This window comes from Bufo gargarizans, chromosome 2, assembly GCF_014858855.1.
Source record: "Bufo gargarizans isolate SCDJY-AF-19 chromosome 2, ASM1485885v1, whole genome shotgun sequence".
Lineage (NCBI taxonomy): Eukaryota > Metazoa > Chordata > Amphibia > Anura > Bufonidae > Bufo > Bufo gargarizans.
The window spans coordinates 122,079,456-122,101,822 of record NC_058081.1 but is presented as its reverse complement, the minus strand read 5'-3'; positions in this window follow the sequence as shown (position 1 = coordinate 122,101,822).

The window sequence follows — 22,367 nt, the reverse complement described above, 5'->3', positions numbered from 1 at the left end:
TTCTTACGGACGCGGCAATACCTAATATGTCTACTTTTTAAAATTTATTTAGGTTTTACACTATAATATCCTTTTTTAAACAAAAAAAAACAAAACATTTTAGTATATCCATAGTCTGAGAGTCATTTATTTATTTTTAGCTGATTGTCTTAAGTAGGGGCTCATTTTTTGCGGGATGAGAGGATGGTTTTATTGCCACTATTTTGGGGTGCATATCACTTTTTGATTGCTTGCTATTATACTACTGACAAAAAATAGCTTTTTTTTGTCACCTTACATCACAAAAAGTGTAATATCAAGCAATCAAAAAGTCATATGCATCCCAAAATAGTTCCAATAAAACCGTCCTCTCATCCCGTAAAAACTGAGCCCCTACTTAAGACAATAGGCTAAAAACTAAGAAAAACGGACTCTTAGGCTGAGTTCACACGAGCGTGTCCGGATAAGGTCCGGATGCGTTGCGGCAAACCCGCGCGAGTAGGTACCCAATTGCAGTCAATGCGTTTTGCAAGCGCGTGATAAAAAGCTGACTGTGGTACCCAGACCCGAACGTCTTCACTGAAGTTCAGGTTCGGGTTCGGTGTTGTGTAGATGTTAGGTGTTGTGAGATCCTAAAGGTGCTCTTTGGAATGTGGGCCCCTTTGCCCACCTAGGCTGCAAAAAAGTGGCACACGTGGTATCGCCGTACTCACAAGAAGTTGGGAAATGTGTTTTGGGGTGTCATTTTACATATACCCATGCTGGGTGAGATAAATATCTCGGTCAAATGCCAACTTTCTATAAAAAAATGGGAAAACCATGTTATAAGGGAAAATAATACACTGAATTGACTGTCATCTTAGCAACCATGTGTGAAAATCGCACCGCATACGCACTTGATTGCGGATGCTTGTGATTTTCACTCAGCCTCATTCACTTCCATGGGGCCTGCGTTGCATGATAAAGGCACAATATAGAGCATGCTGCGATTTTCACGCAACGCATAAGTGATGCATGAAAATCACAGCTCATGTGCACAGCCCCATAGAAATGAATGGGTCCGGATTCAGTGCGGGTGCATTGCGTTCACCTCCCGCATTGCACCCGCGCGGGAGGTGATACTAATTATTTTTTTTGTTTAAAAAAGGATATTATAGTGTAAAACCTAAATAAATGTAAAAAAGTAGACATATTAGGTATTGCCGCGTCCGTATGAATCTGCTCTATAAAAATAGCACATGACCTAAACCCTCAAATAAACACAGTCAAAAAAAAACATGGTGCCAAAACAGCTATTTTTTGCCAAATTTTTAATTTTAATCAATTTTTTCGGTTAACAAAGCAAGGGTTAACAGTCAAACAAAACTCTATATTTATTGCCCTAATATTGTCGTTTTCAGAAACACTCCTTATGTGGTCATAAAATTCTGTATGGCCAAATGGCAGGGCACAGAAGGAAAGGAGCACCATATGGTTTTTGGAACGCAGATTTTGCTGCATAAAACTCCATAAAAGTGACCCCATCTAAGAAACTATACCCCTCAAGGTATTAAAAACTGATTTTACAAACATTTTTAACCCTTTAGGTGTTCCACAAGAGTTATTGGCAAATGGAGATGAAATTTCAGAATTTAAATATTTTGTAACCTTGCCTCACAAAAATGTAGTATAGAGCAACCAAAAATCATATGTACCCTAAAAATAGTCCCAACTAAACTGACAACTTATCCCAAATGGGGTCACTTTTGTGGAGTTTCTACTCTAGGGGTGCATTGGGGGGCTTCAAATGGGACATGGTGTAAATAAACCAGTCCAGCAAAATCTGCCTTCCAGAAACCATTTGGTGTTCCTTTCCTTCTGCGCCCTGCTGTTTGCCCGTACAGTAGTTTATGACCACATATGGGGTGTTTCTATAAACTACAGAATCAGGGCAATAAATATTGTTTTGTTTAGCTGATAACCCTTGCTTTGTTACTGGAAAAAATTGATTAAAATGGAAAATTTGCCCAAAAATTTTAATTCTGAAATTCCATCTCCATTTGCCAATAACTCTTGTGGAACACCTAAAGGGTTAACAACGTTTGTGAAATCAGTTTTGAATACCTTGAGGGGTGTAGTTTCTTAGATGGGGTCACTTTTAGGGAGTTTTTGGGACAGTGTTAATCTGGGGGTTAGGTCATGGGGTATTTTTATAGAGGATATTCTTATGGACGTGGCGATACCTAATAAGTCTACTTTTTTACAATTATTTAGGTTTTAGACTATATTATCCTTTTTGATACCAAAAATGTTTTTGTATCTCTAAAGTCTGAGTCATTTTTTTAGCCGATTGTATTAGGTAGGGGCTCATTTTTTGCAGGATAAGGGGACGGTTTTAATTGCACTATTTTAGGGGGTTTTTGATTGCTTGCTATTAAACTTTTTGTTATATTCAGTGAAGCCCACTGTGGAAATCTGGATTCCTGGTTAGCCTACAAAATCAGGAATCACAGGCTCAAATCGCTCTGGGGTACACCAGACAAGTTCACTAGCAGGGGGCTCCGGTGGATTTAACTGGTGGGCCGAAAATCTAGTACGAGCCCCAGAGCTGCTCCTACTAGGGTGGGCCACAGGGTCCCTATCATGGCGGTCCCCTTGCTCCGCCACCTTTGGGGCTCATCATCATCGCTAGATGATGAGGAGGACGCGGATGACAACAGGAAAGTGGAGTCATCCTCGTCCTCACTGGGACTCTCGGACTCGGAGGCAAGCTGGGCGTATGCCTCCTCGGCCGAGAACATCCGGTGGGCCATAGGGGAGTGTGTGTCTGCGTGTAAATCTTTATTCAGTGTGCGTGTGGTGTGCACGGGTGTTTGCGGACTTATCCCTAAAACTAACAGAAAAAAAAGACTAACTAAAAAAAGGGCAAACAATGTGAAAAAATAATTCTAAACCGCTGATCAACCGTCCGAAGTTGATCAGCGGTGGGGTGTGCGATGCGCTAACAGTGGCCAGATGCTAAGAGTGTCAGCCACAGTCAGCATACGCACAAAAAAAAAAATGCCTGCGCCCCAAAAAAGTTGTTGGGAGGAGGGGGGGGCAGGGGGCAAGCGGCAGTACCCCTGGGGGGTCTAGGGTCACACAGCTGTGCTGTAGACCCCAGACACCCTACTTAGGGTGATGCAATCAAACTTTTTTTTTTCACTAACTTTCCCTTTTATATCCCTGCCTAGCCCAACCTTTCCCTAGCCTTTCCTTAAAGGGCTCCTGTCACCCCACTAAACTCTTTTTTTTTTTTTTTTTTGTGTGTGTACTTATAATCCCTATCCTGCGATATTGATATACATCATGTTATTCATAATTTTCGTTCAGTAGATTTGGCAAAAAACTTACTTTTATGATATGCTGATTACCTGTCTACCAGCAAGTAGGGCATCTACTTGCTGGTAGCAGCCGCAGAAAACCGCCCCCTCCTCCTGTTGATTGACAGGGCCAGCAGCGATCTCCTCCTCCGGCCGACCCTGTCAGCATTTCAAAAATCGCACGCCTGTGTTGATTCGGCGCAGGCGCTCTGAGATAAGGAGGCTCGCCTCCTCAGCACTCCCTCAGTGCGCCTGCGCCGATGACGTCTTCTCTTTCGGTGACGTCATCAGCGCAGGCGCACTGAGGGAGTGCTGAGGAGACAAGCCTCCTTATCTCAGAGCGCCTGCGCCGAATCATCACAGGAGCGCGATTTTTGAAATGCTGACAGGGCCGGCCGGAGGAGGAGATCGCTGCTGGCCCTGTCAATCAACAGGAGGAGGGGGCGGTTTTCTGCGGCTGCTACCAGCAAGTAGACGCCCTACTTGCTGGTAGATAGGTAATTAGCATATCATAAAAGTAAGTTTTTTGCCAAATCTACTGAACGAAAATTATTAATAACATAATGTATAGCAATATCGCAGAATAGGGATTATAAGTACACAAAAAAAAAACAATTAGTTTGGTGGGGTGACAGAAGCCCTTTAATTACCTGGCTGATCAGATGGTGGGTGCTGGGGCACAGATCGGGTCCTGGGGCAAGGATGGGTGCTGGGGCACAGATGGGGTGATGCTGGCTGAGAGCCACACATGCAGGCAGCGCTCCTTTCTCCTCTGCTTACCGGACACAAAAGGAGGAGGAGAGGAGCGCTGCCAAGATTTGAACCTGAATTGACCTGCGGTTTGCTGCGATCGCTGACATGGGGGGGTCACAGGACCCCCCGGCGCATCTAGCCAAGATGCCTGCTCAATGATTTGAGCAGGCATCGGGTTCCGATGGTGAGCGGAACTATACATGATGTACCGGTACGTCATGTGTCCTTAAGTACCAGGACAACATGCCGTACCGGTACGTCATGTGTCCTGAAGAGGTTAAACCCAGAATATAATTGCAGTATTTATAGCTTGTATTTCACTGTGACAAATGCAGCAAAGGCCCCAGATGTAGGGTCTTGCAAAAAACTGGTGTTTTTTTAAACCCAGAATATAATTGCAGTATTCAAAGCTTGTATTTCACCAGGAAGCGCTGAAGGAGGCAGTCATACAACATGAACGGTATCGTGCCGGAACGCCCCTGACACAGATGACTGTGGTTAGTGGCAATTGATCCCTCCTCTTTAGTCTTTATATGCCCAATCTTGTCTTAATTTGTTTGTACCTCCTGACGAAGCCCATGTGGCGAAACACGTGTCGAGGTTGAGGCGTTTGGGGATCTGTGTCACCAGTTTACAGCAGCAACATGGGTAGGTAATATGGTACCTGGTATGGGGTGGGACGAGTGACCTGATTTATTTGTATTATGCCATCAATTTGATTAGTATCTCACCGTCCTCATATACCCCACAGTGTCCATGTTTTTTTTTTTTAAAACCCTGAATATAACTGCAGTATTTAAACCTTGTATTTGACTGTCACAAATGCACATATGCAGTGCTGGTGCACTGAACTTGCACAAAATGGCCACCGATGCCCACCTAACTAACAGACGGATAAAAGTTCTTTTTCTGTGTCACTGGGCTCAGGGCAGGGTAAAAAAAACTGTTCACTGCACCCACACAACAAAATTGCTGTAGATCCAGTGGCGTAGCTATAGGGGTCGCAGCGGTCGCAATTGCGACCGGGCCCCTAAGTCAGGGGGGCCCATAGGGCCCCCCAGGAGAGATGGAGTAAAGCGGGCCCCGCAAGTGGTTTTGTATTACGTGCGGCGGGCCCTCCTTATATTTTGAGTCGCTGCGCTGCGCTTACTTGTCAGCGCGAGACCCGTGACCTCCGCGGCGGGTCTCGCGGGATCACACAGACAGGAATGACTAGTCTGCCGGCCGCCCCAGCCCTCAAGTGAGGAGAGCGGCAGCGGAACAAACAAGAGTTGGTAGGGGGGGGGTGCCGTGAGGCAGTGTGTCTGAATTCAGAAGGGCCCGGACCGGCCATAATAGGGCAGCAAGTAATGAGGGGGCAAATGAAAATGAAATACTCTGTGGGCAAAAATCAAAATGTATAGAGGGAGTGGGCGGGGGCAACATTAAATATAGTAAGAGTCTCACTATATTTCATTTTGCCCCCATTCCCTCTATATATTTGAAATTTTTGCCCACTGAGTATTTCTTTTTTTCATTTTGCCCCCTCATTATTTGCTGCCCCTGGCTGTCCTCATATGGCGCGGCCCCCCCTTTCTGAATTCAGATACACTGCCGCACGGCACCACTGATCATCATTCATCTCCCCCCCCATCCCTCATATGAAGCCAGTGTGGGCCATACATTCAAAAATAAATAAAAAATACTCTAGTGACTAGAGTATTATTATATTTTTTTTATGTATGGCTTCATACAGAGGGGGGGGAGGGTATGGGTAGGGACAGAGGCTGGCGGGGGGGGGGGAGGTCTGGTAGCAAAGGGGGCCCTAATTCAAAGTTTGCCTTGGGGCCCATAGAACTGTAGTTACGCCCCTGTGTAGATCGCTGAGTTAACAAGCACTTCTGATAACAGATTCTTTCCTTTTCTCTCCCTCACAGCAGCTGCATCCTTTCCCTACACTAGTAACAGCAGAGTGACGTGCAGCGTTATGTGACTCCAGCTTATATAGAGGCTGGGTCACATGCTGCACTGGCCAATCACAGCCATGCCATTACTAGGCATGGCTGTAATGGCTTCTAAGGGCACACGAGTTAAACACTTGTTGATTGGCTGCTCTGCAGCCTTTCAAAAAGCGCCATTAACTCGCCGAACACCGAACCCAAACTTTTACTGAAAAGTTCGGGTTAGTCCGGGGTCCAAAAATCCTAAAGTTCGGTACGAACCCGAACTTTACAGTTCGGGTTCTCTCAACCCTACTCATAACCCTAAATGTATATATCCAAAATAATGATTTAACTCTAATAAAATAATATTTGAATAAGTCATCAATAAATTCCCTCTATATATCTAATATATATGTCATTCTATATGAACTAATCATGTGTAATCTATATCATTTTTAATTCTCCATCTTCTATTCGTGTTTAATTCGAGACTTACTGTATAGTATCAGGTACTTTATGGTCTTGAATGATGTTCCTAGTGGGATGGGGGCCCATTATCGAGGGGAGATCGGAGTGCTGGATGTCCCTTCAATTTAAGGCACCCATCCCCATATCTACAGAAAACCAAATAATTCCATGTTTCTATAGCATATCTATTTTGCTATCTATCTCTCTCAGCAGGGACAAAGTAAAGGACTGCAGTAATTAAGTCTCCTCCTCTACTGATTTATACTGAAATTAATGGATTGTGCATCCTGCAAATAAATTAAGCTACCAAACTGCGCAATGACCTAATTTTTATAACGCTAAATTAGAAATTTTGAAATATATAGTTAAAGAGGTTTTTAAGAGGATCACTAGAGGTATGCTTTAACTACTGATAAGTATTGTACATAAACCACCATTAGAAAAATATTTCTCATATAATATGCACAATGGTGCCATGGTAAAGAAAATAAAAAGAACCAAGCTCCATAATTTTGCTCTCAGTTACACTATCATTTTAAGACTAAATATATTATATTAATCATAACATTTTAGATTGATATGGAAGTATTACAATTTATTGTAACGTTAATAATGGATTTTCTGCTGCTGTAATATGATCGAAAAAGCCAAATTCATATAATGAGTTCATTTCATTGCTCTTGAATGGACTGCAAGTCACTTGTCAAAATATCATTTTACTTTAGAGACCTTTCATATTTTTTCGAGTTCTGCACCATCTGGCTATTTAGAACAATGAGATAATTAATATAGATGTTCTTGTAAGTATAAAATTGCTTTCACTTGCAATGTCAGCTCTAAACAGCAAGCCTGTAACACCAATGGATTGCAAATAAACCAGCGACAGTTACATTAACAATTATGAAATGTCAGATTTTATTTCACCCAAACTACAAATTTATTTTTTGATGGATTTGCAGCTGATATAATACACAGGTGTAACACACACTGTAGATTTGTTTTCCATTGCATATAGAGCACCATTCATATGACCAATTAACGGGGTTTTATGATATATATACTTACCTCACTAATCCTCAGCAGGCCTTGTTCCAATTCTCACTGGTTTACGGCTGGTCTCAGCTTTCTGGCAAGGCATGCAAGAAAAGCCCACTCAGCCAATGCATGTCTTGCATGTCCAGAGGGACCAGGGCGCAGAGACAATCATAAGAACAGTGGGGGGGCAGTAAAGAAATGAGTGCCCCTGTTTTGTTATGACATTGATTTCTGACCATTTCAAAAAATATAAAATAGTTATCAGCAGGACAACCCCTTTAACCTGTCAGCATGTTTTTGGAGAGTTGGAGGAAATCCATGCAAACACAGGAGGAAACGTATAAAATCCTTGTGCTGTGTAAATGCAGCACATCTGAGATTCATATTGCTATTATGTTGAATATATGAATATATGAGTGGATACATTTATATGGTGCTGCCTTAAAGGGGTTGTCCCATGAAGGCAACTTACCCCTAACTACAAGTTTAATATCTGATTGGCAGATGTCCAACCTCTGGGCCCCTGCTGTTCACAAGAACAGAACTCTGTGTTCTCTTTTTGAATATGTCCTCCAAGTGTAAGTGCTCTGCTATCTCTGGCAGCCCCATAGAGTTATAAGGAGTGACAGCACGCACATGGACCATACTCCATTAAAACGGTGGAGAATGGAGTGTAGTCTACACTCCATTCAAACAGGTGAGACTGGTCCCCCATTCTAGTGATAGGCTGGGGCCCCAGCAGTCAGACCCTTGACACACCCATTATCCTGTGAATAAGGGATAAGCTGTCTTCATTGGAAAATCCCCTGTAACCTGATTGTTTTGATTTTTTTTTTCGTATTGGAAAGTCCTATTCACACACTTGAGGTGACTTTGGAATGGGTTTCCAGTGCAAATCTCATACGGACACTACAGAGTGCAAATCTTAAAAAATAGCGAAAAAGATTTATGAAAACTACTGCAATGAAAAACTAGAGAATTTAGGCTGGGTTCACACCTGAGCGTTTTACAGCGCGTTCCTACGCGCTGTAAAACGCTCAACAAGGAGAAACCAATGATTCCCTATGGGAATGGTTCACACTTGGGCGTTTTACAGCGCGTACGATCGCGCTGTAAAACGCCCGACGCTCCAAAAAGTACATGAGCGACTTTTGGGGCGTTTGTGGCCATAGGACACTGTAGTGAATCACACAAACGCGCGTCAAACGCGCGTTTACTATTACAAAAACGCGCATAAAAATGCGCGTCAAAAACGCGCGTGAAACGCGCGTTTGCGCAACGCTCAGGTGTGAACCCAGCCTTAACAACCAATCAGATTTAATTTTCTGGTGGATCTTTTGAAAAAGAGTTCGAATTTGAGTGGCTGCTCTGGGCAACTCCTCTGCTTTTCATTTACAGTATGTTAGTTTTGATAAATCTCCCCCAATCTTGATATGAAATATCAATATCAGTAGTTTCTGAACCAAATGCAATTCACATTTGAATTCAATTATTTTCAGCTTAAAAGTATGATTGGGTTAGAAATGTAAAAATCTAAAATTACTTATTTAAAAATGTCATCTTAGATTTGGACCATAAGAATTATCCCTGCATGTTGCAATCCTACAAAAAAAAAACAAGTGAACTTTAATTATTTGCAGCAGAACTCACACTGCTGTGCCCTTTGATGTGTCATCTTTAAAACTGGACTTGAGAAACTGTGAAAAAGCCACAGCTGTGATGACAGAGGAGGAAATAAATGAGGTGTGACACCATACAGAGGAAGGAGAAAACAGAAAGGCTCTAAGTGTCAAACCAGGGACCATCAGGAAACCTGGAGAAGGTTTACTGACCCGTGCAAGGACGCAACTCAAGCTGACAAAAAGCATGGACTTGCAATGAACTTTAGCAAAAACTCATTCTAGCATATTGCAATGTTATCAGTATATGACATGGAGTTTGAAGCTGTAAGGCTGAAAATATTTTACAGGAACTATTTTTCCCCAAACCACCAAGGATCCTTGTGTGCAAAGAATTTACACTATGTAAGATCTTTATTTGTTATAAAAAACAATTAACCCAAAACTAGACTCAGAACAGCATGTAATATAGAATCACAATTTTTTTATTGGACATACGCTTGTATAAAACATAGAACTCCGTATACATTAGCAGCTTTAAATCACACAGGATAACTATCCACAGGTCTGTCACATTATAATGCATATAACTAGCAATAAAAACTCCCAAGCTGTAAAAAAAAAAAAGGGGGGGGGGGTAATGAATCACAACCCACAGTCAATATATATAAAGTGCAAAGTGCCACAACTATTTGATCAAGATGACATGGGGGGGGGGGGGGGGGTAAATGCAGTCAAGATAAATACAGACCAAGACAGTCCTGGATCCCAACACGCGTTTAGCGGTCGCTTTCACCCTTGAGAAAGCGACCGCGAAACACGTGTTGGGATTCAGGACTGTCTTGGTCTGTATTTATCTTGACTGCATTTACTGGAATCCCACCTTGAATTCTCTAGAGTGTCTGTATGAGCAGTGTAAAGTGATGAATGATTTTGTCATGCACCTGACCACAAGCCAAGTATGGGTTGTTTTGAGGCCTGGGAGGGGCAGCTCATCAGAGATGACTGTCATGTACTCAGGCCCTTCGAAGAGGCCACCAGATTTCCCAGTTATCTCCCTGACATTTATCTTAGAGCTGATACTCACACTGATGCAGCAAGGGACGGCGGAAAAAGGACAGCTTATGAATTTTGCTGGATGCCCTGTATGCAGATGAGGAGCTACCACTGGAAGAGACAAGATGCGGGAAGAGCAAGAGGGTGATGATGACAATGATGATGACACCGACTACAATGACCAAATCATCTCAATGTGGGGCACAGCAGAAAAAAAGGGTCCTCGGGCACGCTGGTGAGAATATCTGACTCCTCTCTTTGTGCCAGCTGGCCTTTGAATTCAGGGAGACTACAGCTTTGTACCACAGTAATTAAAAACAACCTCTAGAAAGGATGGGTTGGTTAAGAGTGCATGACCAAAATGGACGAGGCCACACCACCAAAAGCATAAAACAAAAAACAAACTTAGAGAGAGTTCACATCTCCGTTTCATTTTCCATTCTTCTGATTGATCAGAAGAACAGAACAAAAACAGGATACTGTAAAAAGAAAAACAACGGATCCTGTTGGCATCCATTTGAGCCATATCTATCGGAGATAAAAAAATTTAGATGGAAAAAAGGTAATGCATGCAGTACATCTACTGCCTTGCTACTACTGCTACTGTAATGCAAGGCACCAACAAACAGACCAGTGATGAAAGCAAAAAGGTGTTTATTCACCAGAAACATAAACGTCCAGGACACTTGCTGGTAACAAGGAATAATAACAAAAAACCAGGCAAGGAGATTCCAGGAATAGTCCCAACCAGTGCTGAATGAGGCTGTGCACTTGGCAGTCGAGTCACTCCAGATCTTGGGTCCGCTGTGAGGACAAAGTTCCTGGCAGTCTTCAGTCACTAGGAGTTGTGACCTATACCTGGTTGAGGGAAAATAACAGTGGGCACTGATCACCCTGAGAGACCTCCTTTTAAATGCCTGCTGACCAATCCCAGGGTGCCAAGTGTCCACTACCATAGGTGAACAAATTGCCCTGCACCTGAGTACAAGGCCTAAGGCAATCACAAGTTGATTAACCCATGGCTGGCTCCCTAATCCACTTTGCTCTTGTGAGTCAGTATAATATGCGCCACTGGTCGACGAAGTGCATAAGAAGCGCGTACTCGCGACCGTGTATCCCTTTGCGAACCTGCCCTCGTGCGTACGCACGGACGCATGATTGACTCAGCGCGAGTATGCGAGCGCGTGGACACAGATGCGGAAACGGAAGTCGCAGGAGACACCGGAGACAACCCTGGCTGCGGCGTCTTGTCACTCGCCTGGCCACTCTGTCCCCGGGACTCCGACGGTCCTCCCCTCCGATGTCCACACGAACGCATCTCCGCACTGGCTCGCAAAGAGGTCAGCGCTGGTGCATCAGAGACACGCATAACCTGTCCCGCAACTCCACGAGGACCCCTCTTGGTTCCCCTGGAGTGCAAAGCAGGTGAGGATCTTACATTACCCCCCCCTCGAGGAGGCGGCTCTGAAGACTCCAAGCAAGCTTTCCCCGGGTTATCCCGGTGAAAGGCTGCCACCAACTCATCCGCATGCACCTGGCGAGCAGGTATCCAACATCTCTCCTCTGGACCAAAACCCTTCCAGTCCACCAAGTATTGAAGAGACCTTTGGACAAAACGAGAGTCCAAAATTCTGTTCACTTCGAACTCCGGTACCCCTTGGACCTCCAGCGGGGATAGGGTCTGAATGAAGGGAGCAGAGTCGGCTGCCGATTTGAGAAGTGAAACATGAAAGGTGTTCACTCCTCGGATCGACGGTGGAAGAGCAACCTTGTACGTAACTCGGTTGATCTTTTGTGTCACTGGGTATGGCCCACTGTTCTGTAATGCAAGGCACCAACAAACAGACCAGTGATGAAAGCAAAAAGGTGTTTATTCACCAGAAACATAAACGTCCAGGACACTTGCTGGTAACAAGGAATAATAACAAAAAACCAGGCAAGGAGATTCCAGGAATAGTCCCAACCAGTGCTGAATGAGGCTGTGCACTTGGCAGTCGAGTCACTCCAGATCTTGGGTCCGCTGTGAGGACAAAGTTCCTGGCAGTCTTCAGTCACTAGGAGTTGTGACCTATACCTGGTTGAGGGAAAATAACAGTGGGCACTGATCACCCTGAGAGACCTCCTTTTAAATGCCTGCTGACCAATCCCAGGGTGCCAAGTGTCCACTACCATAGGTGAACAAATTGCCCTGCACCTGAGTACAAGGCCTAAGGCAATCACAAGTTGATTAACCCATGGCTGGCTCCCTAATCCACTTTGCTCTTGTGAGTCAGTATAATATGCGCCACTGGTCGACGAAGTGCATAAGAAGCGCGTACTCGCGACCGTGTATCCCTTTGTGAACCTGCCCTCGTGCATACGCACGGACGCATGATTGACTCAGCGCGAGTATGCGAGCGCGTGGACCCAGATGCGGAAACGGAAGTCGCAGGAGACACCGGAGACAACCCTGGCCGCGGCGTCTTGTCACTCGCCTGGCCACTCTGTCCCCGGGACTCCGACGGTCCTCCCCTCCGATGTCCACGCGAACGCATCTCCGCACTGGCTCGCAAAGAGGTCAGCGCTGGTGCATCAGAGACACGCATAACCTGTCCCGCAACTCCACGAGGACCCCTCTTGGTTCCCCTGGAGTGCAAAGCAGGTGAGGATCTTACAGCTACCCAACAAAGTCACACATCTCCTGTCCCATCAAGTTCCATACTGTACTGCTGCTGCTCCCCAAATAATTTTGGACGTCTTCTCAGAACAAGCCATTGCTTCTTCTGATTCTAATGACATTTGACCCCAATAAAGGACAATTTTTTTGAAAGTTTTTAGTTTTGAAAAGCATAACAAATCAGTGCATGCGTTTACACATGGTTGACAGTTTTTACATTATTTACTATTGCTGTCATTGTGTTAAAGAGCTTTGGGGGTAGGGTGGGGCGGGGAGTGATTTGTTGGACAGAGAGAAAAAAAAAAGAGAAAGGCAAGAGAGAAAAAAATAGAGTGTCGTGCACAAATTTTCATGCCAATTGGACAGTTTTGATTCAGGTCAAATTTATTTGTACATGAATTACATTTTCTAACCAATTCATTAGAACTGGACCCAAAACAAATTTCAAGAAAGACCACAAGTATAGCAAAAATAAATGGGAACTTTATTTAATCACATAATAAAAAAAACACGTAAGCAGACTGTGAATAGTAATGTCACAAAGTGCATAAAGTGGACTTAGAAACAACAGTATAAATGGTAATACATATGAATCTTATAAACTAATCAAGGCACTAATCAAGGCAAAGTTATTATATTTTTTCATGAGACCTCAGATCAGACCCCAATCTTCTTCAGACCCCCAAATAAAGCCAGAATATTCATCAGACCCCCAACATTCATCACACAACAGATCAGACAAAAAATAAAGAACTTACCTCCTCTCATGCTCCAATGGCCTGATACTCCAGAGATCCAATGTGCTCTTCCTGCAGCGATGCACTGTGACCCGACATTGCACAGCATCAGGACACATCATAATGAAGTTCCTGGAGAAGACCAGGGAGCGATGAGTAAGGCCTTATTCACAAAGTCAGTGTTTGGTCAGTGATTTCCATCAGTGATTGTGAGCCAAAACCAGGAGTGGATCCTACACAGACATAAGGTAGAAGGGAAAGATCTGCACCTGTTCTGTGTTTTGGACCTGCGCTTGGTTTTGGCTCACAATCACTGATGGAAATCACTGACCAAACACTGACTGTGTGAATGAAGCCTAAAGCCATCACCTGCTATTTCCACTGCTAGCTAGAGATGAGCTATATATACGCTGGCCACAAAGTCAAGATCAGACCAATCATGGCATGCACAAATAATAAATACTAGTTATAGAGTAAAAATGCTGCATGTCCTGTGTAACCGATCTGGCATACCTAATATGGTGATAATGCAAGCAAATCCTATATGGATATTATGGCATTGAGCAATAAAACGTGTACACTAACCCAAACTTTAACATCAACTGTTGAAGTGCAGAGTACAAATGGAGGTGGTGTCACATATACAGTCGTGGCCAAAAGTTTTGAGAATGACACAAATATTCGTTTTCACAAAGTTTGCTGCTAAACTGCTTTTAGATCTTTGTTTCAGTTGTTTCTGTGATGTAGTGAAATATAATTACACGCACTTCATACGTTTCAAAGGCTTTTATCAACCATTACATGACATTTATGCAAAGAGTCAGTATTTGTAGTGTTGGCCCTTCTTTTTCAGGACCTCTGCAATTCGACTGGACATGCTCTCAATCAACTTCTGGGCCAATTCCTGACTGATAGCAACCCATTCTTTCAAAATCACTTCTTGGAGTTTGTCAGAATTAGTGGGTTTTTGTTTGTCCACCCGCTTCTTGAGGATTGACCACAAGTTCTCAATGGGATTAAGATCTGGGGAGTTTCCAGGCCATGGACCCAAAATGTCAACGTTTTAGTCCCCGAGCCACTTAGTTATCACTTTTGCCTTATGGCACGGTGCTCCATCGTGCTGGAAAATGCATTGTTCTTCACCAAACTGTTGTTGGATTGTTGGAAGAAGTTGCTGTTGGAGGGTGTTTTGGTACCATTCTTTATTCATGGCTGTGTTTTTGGTCAAAATTGTTAGTGAGCCCACTCCCTTGGATGAGAAGCAACCCCACACATGAATGGTCTCAGGATGCTTTACTGTTGGCATGACACAGGACTGATGGTAGCGCTTACCTTTTCTTCTACGGACAAGCCTTTTTCCTGATGCCCCAAACAATCGGAAAGAGGCTTCATCGGAGAATATGTCTTTGCCCCAGTCCTCAGCAGTCCATTCACCATATTTTCTGCAGAAGATCAATCTGTCCCTGATGTTTTTTTTGGAGAGAAGTGGCTTCTTTGCTGCCCTTCTTGACACTAGGCCATCTTCCAAAAGTCTTCGCCTCACTGTGCACGCAGATGCGATCACACCTGCCTGCTGCCATTCCTGAGCAAGCTCTGCACTGGTGGCACTCCGATCCCACAGCTGAATCCTCTTTAGGAAACGATCCTGGCGCTTGCTGGACTTTCTTGGTTGCCCTGAAGCCTTCTTAAAGGAAACCTGTCACCATGATTTTGCGCATAGAGCTGGGGACATGGGCTACTAGATGGCCACTAGCACATCTGCAGTACCCAGGTCCCATAGCTCTCTGCGCTTTTATTGTGTTAAAAAACCGTTTTGATTGATATGCAAATGACCTGATATGAGTCCTGTAGCCGGAGATGAATCAAGCGGAAAGGAGCCCAGCACCGCCCCGCCTCCTCCGAATCTCCTCCTTGCTGGCTGACGTCACAGAGCTGGAGCGCCGAAATCTTGCGATGCGCGAGCTAGCGCATGCGCAGTGTCGGCATCATGTTCATTCCCTGTACTGGCATCAGCACAGGGAACGAACTACGCATGCGGTAGCTCGCGCATTGCGAGATTTCGGCGCTCCAGCTCTGTGACGTCAGTCAGCAAGGAGGAGATTCGGAGGACGCGGGGCGGTGCTGGGCTCCTTTCCGCTTGACTCATCTCCGGCTACAGGACTCATATCAGGTCATTTGCATATCAATCAAAATGGTTTTTTAACACAATAAAAGCGCAGAGAGCTATGGGACCTGGGTACTGCAGATGTGCTAGTGGCCATCTAGCAGCCCATGTCCCCAGCTCTATGCGCAAAATCATGGTGACAGGTTTCCTTTAACAAGAATTGAACCTCTTTCCTTGAAGTTCTTAATGATCCTATAAATTGTTGATTGAGGTATAATCTTAGTAGCCACAATATCCTTACCTGTGAAGCCATTTTTATGGAACGCAATGATGGCTGCACGCGTTTCTTTGCAGGTCACCATGGTTAACAATGGAAGAACAATGATTTCAAGCATCACCCTCCTTTTAACAGGTCAAGTCTGCCATTTTAACCCAATCCGCCTGACATAATGATCTCCAGCCTTGTGCTCGTCAACATTCTCACCTGAGTTAACAAGACGATTACTGAAATGATCTCAGCAGGTCCTTTAATGGCAGCAATGAAATGCAGTGGAAAGTTTTTTGGAGGATTAAGTTCATTTTCATGGCAAAGAAGGACTATGCAATTTATCTGATCACTCTTCATAACAGCAACTTTTCCAATTTCCAATATTTATGTAATTCTCAAAACTTTTGGCCACGACTGTACATATTGATATAATCAATCTGGGGGGGGGGGGTGTACTAGCTTTCCGTGTAGAGAGCACCAACTAGGCATAAGGAGTCTTATAGGCCATGAAATGGTCCTCTAGGGAAAAGAGTATAAAAATTAGTTTTGTTTCCAAAAAATAAAAAAAAATCTGTGCCTCTTGTCACCAGACCTAAGGTAGTCAATGTAACATTGATGAACATTGACTTATACTGTAGCCCTTACATATTGAGGCACAGCTTTCTTTCTTTTTCTTTTTTTTTTGAAAGATAGCTAATTTGCAAGCACATAATGAATATTACATACCCATAATAGTCGTGAAAGGTTGTCTGGCATATACCCCATGGATGTACAAGCTTCATATGGGTGTGGTGCTAGTGGTCAAACTGTGGCTATTTAGCTCCTTGGTAGTCCAATAGTGAATCAAGTAGGCAGCTAAGCATATTACAATTACCTGGGTCCCTTTCAGTTCATGAGAGTAAGTGCCAGATAATGGCGTCTGGCACCTGATGGTGTCAGATGCATGCTCTGTAATGCTGTCAGGCACCTGAAACCAGGAGTCAGTGACGAACACACATTCATTACAGATCTAGTCACAATAAGCTGCAATACTACATTTATACACTAGAGGGAGTGTTAGACATATAAACACTGACATGCCCGGTTGGTAAGCCCCTAAGTGCATGGGTGAATGTAGGAATCGCATTCCACAGCAATTAATATTGCCTATATCTAAAAATGTGCTGAACATCACTAACTATGATTTACAACAACATATTTGTGATAAGTAGTATAGATAGTGAAAAAATGAAAAAAAAAGTGTTTTAAAATATTGCAAAGAATAAAAAAAAATGTAAAAAAAACTAAGTACAAAACATTTTAAGCATGAATACCTCTGTCATATAATAGATTTGGAACCAGTGCCACAATCCAACATAGGTCTAGAAAGATTGGGAAAAAAGGTAAGGTCCCCAAGGTATAAGTTGAAAATCATATAGTATATTTAATAATAATATACATTAAATAAAATACATTAATATTAGTGATGATCGAGCACCAAAGTTTTTGGGGTTCGGCCTGAACACATTGCTAAATTTGTGTGCTCGGCCGAGCACCCGAATATAATGGAAGTCAATGGTAGACAACCAGGTACCCCCTGCTCTGAAGAGGGGAGGGTGCCTGGTCTATTGGAAAAGGTCAGAAAGTGACAGAAACACCACCTAAATGGATCGGGAATAGCATGGGGACGATGTCTGGATGCATCTTGGACTCCCAGGTTGCTGCTGGGAACCATGTTGTCCGAGTTGTACGCCACTTTTACATAATAGGACATGTTCTATAGGCTCTACAAAAAACGCAGTGTTCGCCTGATCAGACCTGATCTTGTGCGCACATTTGCGTTCAGTCCGCTCCACCGCAGTGACAGAAATATTGGTGTGATTATAAATTATGTGATGACAAAGTATCTAAGTTTTTTGACTGAAATATCTTTTTTTTTTTTATATATGTTTGATCTCTATTTTTTTTTTTCCTTACTCTCTTGAACTATCTAACGAAACATGTGACAATTTTTTCTTTTTCCCCACATTGTTTGACCCCTTGTTTTGTTTCCCTTTCCTCTCCCCTTTCCTCTCCCCTTCCCACCTTTCCTTTCACCATTTTACAAGTCCGTTTTCGAAATGATTTATATAGAATTTTTCGATTGATTCCTTTGTTCAATATGCGCTTTAAAGTTAAGAAGTATTATTCCTGTGATGACTTAACAGGTTATAATGTACACAAACTTCCACTTGTAATGGTGATATTTACCTCATTTTATATCTTGGTAAGCTTGTATTAATCTTATTATTATATTTGTTAATAAAACAAAATTTACAAGAAATCTGATCACTGGAAAAACACCGTAAAATCGCTGCGGCGCTATAAAAAGATCACTTTTGAGGGTCATGGCGAGTTCATAGAAGATTTTTTTTTTTTGCCACAATTTAGCGGAAATTGATTTTTTTTTTTTTTTTTTTTTTCTTACAAAGTCTCAATTTCCACTAACTTGTGACAAAAAATAAAATCTCACATGAACTCACCATACCCCTCACGGAATCCAAATGCGTAAAATTATTTAGACATTAATATTCCAGACTTCTTCTCACGCTTTAGGGCCCCTAAAATGCCAGGGCAGTATAAATACCCTACATGTGACCACATTTCGGAAAGAAGATACCCCAAGGTATTCGCTGAGGGGCATACTGAGTCCATGAAGTTAGCGGAAAGGGAGACTTTGTGAGAAAAAAAAAAAAAAAACAATTTCTGCTAACTTGTGCCCAAAAAAAAAATATTCTATGAACTCGCCATGCCCCTCATGGAATACCTTGGGGTGTCTTCTTTCCAAAATGGGGTCACATGTGGGGTATATATACTGCCCTGGCATTTTAGGGGACCTAAAGCGTGAGAAGGAGTCTGGGATCCAAATGTCTAAAAATGCCCTCCTAAAAGGAATTTGGGCCCCTTTTTGCATCTAGGCTGCAAAAAAGTGTCACACATGTGGTATCGCCGTACTCAGGAGAAGTTGGGCAATGTGTTTTGGGGTGTCTTTTTACATATACCCATGCTGGGTGAGAGAAATATCTCTCTATAATGACAACTTTGTATAAAAAAATGGGAAAAGTTGTCTTTTAGAGAGATATTTCTCTCACCCAGCATGGGTATATGTAAAACGACACCCCAAAACACATTGCCCAACTTCTCCTGAGTACGGCGATACCACATGTGTGACACTTTTTTGCAGCCTAGGTGGGCAAAGGGGCCCACATTCCAAAGAGCACCTTTAGGATCTCTCAGGGCATTTTTTACACATTTTGATTTCAAACTACTTCTCACACATTAGGGCCCATAAAATGCCAGGGCAGTATAACTACCCCACAACTTACCCCATTATGGAAAGAAGACACCCCAAGGTATTTCGTGATGGGCATAGTGAGTTCATGGAAGTTTTTATTTTTTGTCACAAGTTAGTGTAATATGAGACTTTGTAAGAAAAAAAAGAAAATCATCATTTTCCGCTAACTTGTGACAAAAAATAAAAAATTCTAGGAACTCGCCATGCTCCTCATGGAATACCTTGGGGTGACTTCTTTCCAAAATGGGGTCACTTGTGGGGTAGTTATACTGCCCTGGCATTTTAGGGGCCCTAATGTGTGAGAGGTAGTTTGAAATCAAAATGTGTAAAAAATGCCCTGTGAAATCCTAAAGGTGCTCTTTGGAATGTGGGCCCTAGGCTGCAAAAAAGTGTCACACATGTGGTATCGCCGTACTCAGGAGAAGTTGGGCAATGTGTTTTGGGGTGTCTTTTTAAATATACCCATGCTGGGTGAGAAAAATATCTAGTCAAAAGACAACTTTTCACATTTTTTTATACAAAGTTGGCATTTGACCAAGATATTTATCTCACCCAGCATGGGTATATGTAAAATGACACCCCAAAACACATTGCCCAACTTCTCCTGAGTACGGCGATACCACATGTGTGACACTTTTTTGCAGCCTAGATGCAAAAAGGGGCCCAAATTCCTTTTAGGAGGGCATTTTTAGACATTTGGATCCCAGACTTCTTCTCACGCTTTAGGGCCCCTAAAATTCCAGGGCAGTATAAATACGCCACATGTGACCCCATTTTGGAAAGAAGACACCCCAAGGTATTCCATGAGGGGCATGGCGAGTTCATAGAAGATTTTTTTTTTTTTGCGCAAGTTAGCGGAAATTTTTTATTTTTTTATTTTTTCTCACAAAGTCTCCCTTTCTGCTAACTTGGGACAAAAATTTAAATCTTTCATGGACTCAATATGCCCCTCAGCGAATACCTTGGGGTGTCTTCTTTCCAAAATGGGGTCATTTGTGGGGTGTTTGTACTGCCCTGGCATTTGAGGGTCTCCGCAATCATTACATGTATGGCCAGCATTAGAAGTTTCTCCTATTCTCCTTATATTGAGCATAGGGGTAATTATATATTTTTTTTTCGTTCAGCCTCTGGGCTGAAAGAAAAAATGAACGGCACAGATTTCTTCATTCGCATTGATTAATATGGATGAAAAAATCTCTGCCCAAAAAAAAAAAAGGCATCTGCCAGGGCATAGGAGCTCCGCCCAACATCCATACCCACTTAGCTCGTATGCCCTGGCAAACCAGATTTCTCCATTCACATCAATCGATGTGGATGAATAAATCATTGCCGGGATTTTTTATTTTTTTTATATACAAAGTGTTTGCCAAAGCATATGAACACCACCTCCCCCTCAGCTCATAAGCCTCGGCAAACGTATCTGTTACTGCAGAGGAGAAATCTCGTCTTGCAGAGCCGCATACACAGACTTTTGTGTAATATGACAACAGCGCAATGCTTCTGTCAGAATGCACATCAGTGCTGCAGCTGGTTGATCGGTTGGTCCACCTAGAAGGTAAAAAAAAACAGGCCGCAACGCAATAAATTTATTAACTTTATGATAACATTTGAACGGAACATATAAACTTTATTTAATTTTTTGAACCAAACGTTAACTTTTTTGCTTACCGGTGATTTTTTTTTTTTACCTTTATAGGACAAACCTCTCCTTCCCCATGGGACAATGTGCAAAGCGCAAATCGCCCAAAGATGTGGCAAAGTACATTATGCACTTTGTCCCAGGTGAAAGGAGAGGTTTGCAGCAGCTGTGAGTGAAAGGGCCCTAATAGCCCTGTGTGCCTGTCCTGTGAAACGCAATCCCTATGCTAAGTGTACCTGTGTGTGGTACTTCCAGAAACACTCCCCTAAGCATAGGGTAGGGTGGTCAGAGCAGTCAGGACAGAAATAGCGGGTGTCACACCTTATTCCACTCCTGCTACAGACACAACATTTTTTTCGGGGTGGCGGTCGGTTTGAGGTACCAGCAACGACACTGGGGAAATGTTGCTTGTGTAGACGGCTCACTACACTGGTGGATAGGGCCACGGAACCTCCTGGATACAGGAGGTTCTCGATGATCTCTTCCTGAAATTTGAGAAAGGATCCTGTTCTCCCAGCCTTACTGTAGAGAACAAAACTATTATATACAGCCAATTGAATTAAATATACAGACACCTTCTTATACCAGCGTCTGGTCCTGCGGGAAAGTAGATAAGGAGCCAACATCTGGTCATTGAAGTCCACCCCTCCCATGAGCGAATTATAGTCGTGGACACAGAGGAGCTTTTTAATGACACTGGTTGCTCGTTCAATTTGGATTGTCGTGTCTGCGTGAATGGAGGAGAGCATGTAAACATCACGCTTGTCTCAACATTTCACTGCGAGCAGTTCTTGGTTACACAAGGCAGCCCTCTCCCCCCTTGCAAGACGGGTAGTAACGAGCCGTTGGGGAAAGCCCCGGCGACTAGGTCACGCAGTGCCACAGCAGCCAATCTGTTCTAGGAACAAATGCCTGAAGAGGGGCACACTTGTGTAGAAATTGTCCACATAAAGATGGTACCCCTTGCCAAATAAGGGTGACACCAAGTCCCAGACTGTCTTCCCACTGCTCCCCAGGTAGTCAGGGCAACCGACCGGCTCCAGGGTCTGATCTTTACCCTCATAGATCCGAAATTTGTGGGTATAGCCTGTGGCCCTTTCACAGAGCTTATGCAATTTGACCCCATACCTGGCGCGCTTGCTTGGGATGTATTGTTTGAAGCCAAGGCGCCCGGTAAAATGTATAAGGGACTCGTCTACGCAGATGTTTTGCTCAGGGGTATACAAATCTGCAAATTTGGTGTTGAAGTGGTCTATGAGGGGCCGAATTTTGTGGAGCCGGTCAAAAGCTGGGTGGCCTCTGGGACGAGAGGTACTGTTGTCGCTAAAGTGCAGGAAACGCAGGATGGTCTCAAATCGTGTCCTGGACATGGCAGCAGAGAACATGGGCATGTGATGAATTGGGTTCGTGGACCAATATGACTGCAATTCATGCTTTTTGGTTAAGCCCATGTTGAGGAGAAGGCCCAGAAAATGTT